The sequence below is a fragment of the Leopardus geoffroyi genome, chromosome C3 (assembly GCF_018350155.1).
Source record: "Leopardus geoffroyi isolate Oge1 chromosome C3, O.geoffroyi_Oge1_pat1.0, whole genome shotgun sequence".
NCBI lineage: Eukaryota > Metazoa > Chordata > Mammalia > Carnivora > Felidae > Leopardus > Leopardus geoffroyi.
The window spans coordinates 142,178,679-142,184,264 of record NC_059338.1 but is presented as its reverse complement, the minus strand read 5'-3'; the positions used below and the strand labels follow the sequence as shown (position 1 = coordinate 142,184,264).

At 47.0% G+C, this 5,586-nt stretch overlaps 1 long non-coding RNA gene across 4 annotated transcripts in view; it reads right to left on the bottom strand.

Moving 5' to 3' along the window:
• Window positions 1-580: 580 nt before the first annotated feature.
• LOC123586204 overlaps window positions 581-5,586 on the bottom strand; it is a 71,685-nt gene continuing 66,679 nt past the window's right edge. For all 4 annotated transcript variants that reach the window (XR_006706676.1, XR_006706677.1, XR_006706675.1 and 1 more), the window contains one exon: window positions 581-1,104. This is a non-coding gene — a long non-coding RNA (uncharacterized LOC123586204). The remainder of the gene's footprint in view (window positions 1,105-5,586) is intronic.

The following is a 5,586-nucleotide window of genomic DNA, read 5'->3' as shown; positions in this document are numbered from 1 at the left end:
CTTTCCAACACAGCTAATAAATGAGAGGCTGCAATGAAGACCTCGGCGGGCATCGCTGAAGCCTGGGAGTTGCGCTGTGACAGTCTGCTGGTGCCTGGCGACGACAGAGATTATCAGCGACGCATTGAAGGTTACGCCAGGAATCGCAACATTGCCACCTGCGCTCCGGCTGGGAAGAACGAGCCTGCCAGGAAAAGTCGTCGCAAAGTTTTGCGTGATTTCCTCAGTGCCAGAGGCTGGAGGACACCATGCGACGCGAGCCCCACCGCCCAGCTGCTCTTTGACCTTGGTCATGAATCATCCTTCTCCCCGAACCTCGGCGTTTCGCCAGCTGTGGGGTGGCGGTTGCCATCACCTGCCTCCCTCACTCGATCATTAAGGGCTTTCACGAATTTCATTTTCACGCGGTGTTTTCGCATCCTTGGCAGGGCGTTGCTACCTCGTGTAAGGAGAAAGCCGTTATCATTATTGACCTCAGGGCCAAAAAGGGCTCTTTTTTCTGGCTTCCTTGCTTATGAAGCCTTAGTATCAAGCTGGTATGAAGCTTTTCATCACGCACACACAAAAAGCAGTCAAAAGGTCACCGTTTGGGAATATGAATTTATTGTCGCAGCTGCCTTCTGTGAAAGGCAACGTGCTTTCGCACATGTAGCCGGTTACAGGGAAGGCTCGCTCCGAAGGTCCCCAGTACAGATGGCCGGAGCTGGCCTCTGGCGGGCACTTCATTAAACAGTCTCCCTTTGACCAACAGGCCTCATTGTGAGGCAGCCCAGGCCTCAGCTGATGTCAAAAGCCCCATTCTACCCGGGGTGGATGCTTCTCACAAAGCATGCCCACACGCATCCCGCGGCAGATAGGGACGGGGCTAGCCCCACAGATGTCACTGCCACCACCGCCGCTGTCACTTTTCTCCGTCACATGATCCCGGGTATCCTTCCAGAGACCAGCACAAAGCTTGATTCAGAGTTTGCCTTTGACCGAGGCACACTTGGCTGCAGATGGGACGGGGCGGGGGGTGCGGGGAGAAAAAGGCGTCCTGGTGTTTCTCCACACTCGCCTGGGAAAGCTTGGGAATTCTGGCTTCTTTGCCAGCGTCGGCTCAGGCTGAAAAACAAATCAGAAAGCTGCCAATGGTTTCATTGAGTCTAGGAAACTGGGTTAATGCGACTCTGTGCGTGAGACCATCAATGAACAAAAGTCAGGAAATCCAAGAGCGCCATTCCCACAGCCCACGGAGGCCTTCCACACACAGGTGACTCTGTGTGCCTGCCTGGGCCCTGCACAGCACCCTTGCCAAAGGAGGCACGCCTTCCCGGGAGGTCGCTGGCCTTGAAGGGGGACACGGTCTCCGCATTCATTACGTTACAGCTTCACCTCTGAAATTATTTGTGTGGTTTTAAGTCCGCCGCACCCCATTGTAGTTACCCTGCCCCACTGAACAGACCAAGCCTTTCCTCTTTCCACCTCTGCATTCTCAGGGCCGAGAACGGAAGCTGGGATACGCTGAATAAGGAAATAACGGGTGGACGCGTGGACGGGTGGGTGCTTGAAAGGTGTCTGTAAAGTGCAAACCGTTCTATTTCTGCTCATTCTAAAACTATCACACACAAGTGGTTGTCTGCAACTCAAAGCTGCCGTTTTATCTAGACTCCCATCCTTCTGATCTGTGAAGGAGGTGGCAAGTCTCTGCCGTTTCAAAGGCAAGTAGAAACTCTATACCTTCACTATGTAATTGTTGGCAAAATCTCATCATTATTCTCCCAGAGTCCCCACCGAAGTCTACCATCCCAGTGGACCTGTTGCCTCCCCTCTCTCTTTTGCCCCCCAAAGCAAAGAAAGCCCTTGGAAATTACGTCTAGAAAGCGAGCCCGAGAACTTCACGCAGGGAATTACGGTGTTGAGGCCAACTCCTTGGTGACACTGCCACTCAGCAGGCATTCAGTTCCTGCCAGGCGTGTGCACATAGCAATTATTTCACAAGAAGAGTACACAACAAGAGGCGTGGGCAGAGACTTGGTGCCCCCCAGGAGCTGGTAGTGTCCTCAGTGGAGGAGACGTGTTGCACACAGTCAGAGTACGTGAGGCACGTCCTACATCCCAAGAGCAATCACGTGGCAGAAACATAGTTAAAATAAGGCATCTGAGTACACGAAAAAAGAAAAGTGGACCAAACGTTGCAAAGGCTACGGGAAGGAGAGAATGGAATGGTTGGAGATAAGTGACGTTAACCAGGATGTTCCTCACTGGGGGGAAGCCAGTTCGGGAACACTGGAAGCATGGAGATGGCATAATAACAACATATCAGAATTCCATCACGCTAGAAGAATCCAGAACGGGACAGAGTATTAGAGACTGTGTAAATCAAACCCATCTTCATATATATGAAACAACTGACTTACCTACCAGACTAACAGTGAACAACTTTCATGCAGGATCAACTGTGATATCCACGAACACAGTTCAACGTAAGTGTTACCAGAAGACCCATCTCACCTCAAAACCATCCCTTCAGTTCTGTTATGATACTTCATATATTCCTGCCATTTTTTCATCCCTTTGGATAAACTTATGCTTCCAGAAAGTGCACATTAAAAACAAAAAATCTGATTTCAAAATGAGGGGCAGTCCCCCCCCCCGCCATACCTGTACTCTATATGCATAAAGGTCGTGAAAGTCACACACACACACACACACACACACACACACACACACACAAACGCTGAGGAATTGTTCCAGATAAAGAAAGACAAAAGAAGCACAATAATTAAATGCCTTGTGGGACCCTGGATTCGGATCCTGAACCAGAAAAGGATTATTTCCTTTTTGCTTTCCTATGTGTCAGCAGAACAGTTGGCAAAATTTGAATAAATTCTAGAAATTAGATATTAGTGTATCGGTGTTAATTTCCTGATTTTGATCATTTTCCTGTGGTTCTGAAAGAGACTGTCCCTGTTTTTAGGTATCACACACTGAAGTACTTAGGGGTAAGGGAACATGTGTCACCCATATTAAAATCATTCTGTCAGGTCTCAGCAGGAAGGTCACAAGAACCTGCAAAGGACAGTATGACCAACAGGAGGCACTGGAGAGCCGGAGTAATGGGGGGATCCGATGTGCCCGCCTGGATCCTGCTTCAGAATGGCACCAAGGTATCGAGCAAATTGCTTAACATCTCTACTGTCCTTTGTTTCCTCATGTGAGGATGTTTAGAAAAAATACTAGCAGCCTACATTTATTAAAACTTTTGGGGGCACAGTCGGTTAAGTGTCCAACTTCGGCTCAGGTCATGATCTCACGGTCTGTGAGTTCGAGCCCCGCGTCGGGCTCTGTGCTGACAGCTCAGAGCCTGGAGCCTGTTTCAGATTCTGTGTCTCCCTCTCTCTCTGCCCCTCCCCTGTTCATGCTCTGTCTCTCTCTGTCTCAAAAGTAAATAAATGTTAAAAAAAAAAAAAAGATTCTGACTTCTGCTCACGTCATGATCTCATGGTTCGTGAGTTTGAGCCCACACAGGGCTCTCTGCTGGCAGTGTAGTGCCCCCTTTAGATCCTCAGTCTCCCTCTCTCTCTGCCCCTCCCCTGCTCACTCTTTCCCTCTCCCTCCTCTCTCTTTCTCTCAAAAATAAATAAACATTAAAAAAAATTTTTTTAATTAAAAAAAATAAAGATTTGTTTTAAAAAAAACTTCTATATGTACCAGGCACTACGTCAAGCACTTTTATGTGTGTTAACAACCTTTTACAAACGAGAAGACAGTTACACAGAGTAATGTCATTTGCTCAAGTTCACACAACTGAGTAGTTGTAGTAGCCAAAACTAAGCTGCTACCTTGTACCCTGTGTTATCCATCAGGGTCCCTGTGAAACTGACATGAAATATGCCAAGCGCCTATTTAGCGCCTATGCCCCAGGAAATGCTCAGTAAAGGTAAGCTGGTCTCCAGTGTCACCAACATCCCCACCATCGATGATGCCCTACAGCCTATCTGCCTTAGCTGGTTGCCAAGTCCTCAGTGCTGAGGTCCCTCTTCTGATTAAATCTTGTGTAGTTTCATCAAATAATGTCATCTGTAAGTTAAACCCCAGATAGGAGAGCTAAAGAAAAATTAGCCGTAACATTACGTGAATGTATTTTTCTTGTAACACTTGTAACTTGGTTCCATAAACTTGGCTGGTATGATGCACCTTAACTCGAGGACATTTTTCATACTATTTGGATTCCTTCCATAGGACATCGTAGAGCCAGGGGGAAAAAAGATTTATATTCCATCATATCGTGGTGTACATATTTGGGGCACGTATTTCGGCTTTTCTCCAGAAATTGTGCTAATGCATCTTGTCTAGTAAAAGACACTGGGCATCATTCAAACCAGATGTTATTTCACAAACCATCTTCCTAGGTTTGTATTTTTTGGTTTTAGATTTTTTTTTTTTTTTTAGCTCCTACCAGAATGGCCTTTGACGGTTTTCATTTGGTTGGTGTTGATACTAGGTGGGCCATCCAGTCATGTTCTTTCTTTTTTTTTTTTTTTTTTAATTTTAGAGAGAGAGCGCATGAGTGGGGTAGAGGGGCAGAGGGAGAAAGAGAGAGAGAGAGAGAGGGAGACAGAATCTTAATCTGAGCCACCCAGGTAACCCTGTCATGTTCTTTAAACTCACAAGGAGACTGTGTCTTCTTCTAGGGCTCCTGTGACAAAACACCACAGTCTGGGTGGCTTAAACAGAACTGTGTTTCCTCACAGTTATGGAAGCTAGAAGTCCGAGTTCAAGGTGGCAGTCGGCAAGGTTGGTTTCTTCTGAAGTCTCTTTCCTTGGCTTGCAGATGACCGTCTTCTCACTGTGTCTTCACGTCTCTCCTTTGTGTGTGTCTGTGTCCTAATTTTCTCTTCTCATAAGGACACCAGTTATACTGGATTACGGCCCGTCCTACTGACCTCATTTTAACTCAGAAATCTCTTTAAAGTCCCTATCTCCAGATACACTCATATTTTCAGGTACTGGGGTTTAGGGCTTCAACATATAACTTTTGGAGGACATAATTCAGCTCATAATAGAGACTTAGAGGGAGAGGATGAGAAAATCCACAGGTGCCTTCGATTCTAGGAACACACATGCCTTGGGGCCCACTGTTTGCAAAACACTACGAATCCAGCCTCTCACGCTGCCTGTCTCATCTGCATCAGCTTTTGGGAGCTAGTCAGGTGGAGGCTCCAGCCTCGCAGAGTTTCCAGAACCTGCTCTCACATCTCCATCAACTCCTTCTAGAACCCTGCTGCCCCTACCTTGATATCCTGCCCAGCCAACTCCGTACCTCCATGTTCAGTGTCATTCTCGGTGCCCAGGAACATAAAACTCTTGTGCGTAATATGTTGGCACCAAGGCTGAACTCAACACTCAGCCAATATGGCTAAGCAACTTGGAAATAATCCATCCTCTTAATAGCTGATATAATTTTAGTACTTTATTTACTACAAACGTTGAATTTTGCCTTCAGGCCTCATGGAGAACAGCACTGACAACTCCCAGAAACATATTTGAAATGCCTCACATAGCATACACAGCTGACTAGAAGCGCTCTTAGTGCGCTGTGTC